Raw genomic sequence first — 1,315 nt, 5'->3', positions numbered from 1 at the left:
TTTTTCAGGACCTTTTTGATTTCTTCCCTAATCTCATTCTTGACCCATTCATTGTTTAATAGCATGCTATTCAATCTCCATGAGTTTGAGTGTTTGGCCTTTTTTTTTTTTTCTTGAGCTCAGTTTCTAGTTTCAGTTCCTTGAGTTGGGAGAAAATGCTTGATATGATTTTAATTTTCTTGAATTTATTGAGGCTTGTTTTGTGTCCCATCATGTGGTCTATTTTTGAAAATATTCCATGTGCATTTGAAAAGAGTGTATTTTGATTCTTTGTGATGAAAGGCTTTCTATATATATCAATTAAGTCAATTTTATCAAAAACATAGAATGCTTCATGAATTTGCATGTCATCCTTGTGCAGAGGCCATGCTAATCTTCTCTGTATTGTTCCAATTTTAGTATATGTGCTGCTGAAGTGAGCACTACTGTTCATGTTTTTGATCATCTTCTCTTTCTTAGATAAGTCCTTGTAACATCCCATATAATACAGGGTTGGTGATGATGAACTCCTTTAACTTGTCCTGGAGATTTCTAAGCCTCTCCTCATTTTTTTTTCATTCTTCTCTCTTCATTCTTTTCTGGTTGAATGTTAATTTCTTCCTTCTGCTCCAAATTGTTGATTTGAGTCCCAGTTTCCTTCCCTTCACTGTTGGTTCCCTGTACATTTTCCTTTATTTCACTTTGCATAGCCTTCACTTCTTCCTCTATTTTTCACCCATACTCAACCACTTCTGTGAGCATCCTGATTACCAGTGTTTTGAACTCTGCGCTTGATAGGTTGGCTATCTCTTTATTGCTTAGTTCTATTTCTTGAGTTTTGACATGTTCTCTTGGGGGGACATATTTTTTTTTGTCTCTGTACCTGTTATGTAGTAAGGGGCAGAACCTTAAGTATTCACCAGGGTGGGGCAACTCATGTCACTGCCTTGTGGTGCTGTATGTGTGAGAGGAGTCTGAAAGGAAACAATGTCACTTGCTCAGCTCTTGCCCCACTTTTAGTCACTTCCCCGCTACCCTCAAGCAAATAGAGCCCTTCTGATGTTGATTTCTGAGATGTGGGGTTGTTTGTGTAAGTCCTAGGACACTGTGGGTCTCTCCAATGAGTTCTTCTGTGGGACTGGGAGTTTCTCCTCTGGCCGTAACCCCCACATGTTTTTACAGTCAGAGGTTTTGATAATTTATTTCCCTGTGCTGGAACTCCAGGTTGCATGGTCTGTCTCATTTTCCAGTTGTTCCTCCTGGTCTATCCTCATGCAAATGTGGGACCACCAGTCCGCCACTCACTTCCTTGCTTCGAGCCCTTCTCTGCCCCTCC

The 1,315-nt window shown here is 40.1% G+C and overlaps 1 non-coding gene across 1 annotated transcript; it reads right to left on the bottom strand.

Annotated features, from left to right (window-relative positions):
- Positions 1–316: 316 nt before the first annotated feature.
- Positions 317–423, bottom strand: LOC114489264. Its single transcript, XR_003683833.1, has one exon. It is a non-coding gene; the product is annotated as a U6 spliceosomal RNA (small nuclear RNA).
- Between the last annotated feature and the right edge of the window lie 892 nt (positions 424–1,315).

This window comes from Phyllostomus discolor, chromosome 14 (genome assembly GCF_004126475.2).
Source record: "Phyllostomus discolor isolate MPI-MPIP mPhyDis1 chromosome 14, mPhyDis1.pri.v3, whole genome shotgun sequence".
NCBI lineage: Eukaryota > Metazoa > Chordata > Mammalia > Chiroptera > Phyllostomidae > Phyllostomus > Phyllostomus discolor.
This window is presented reverse-complemented; position numbering and strand designations above follow the sequence as displayed.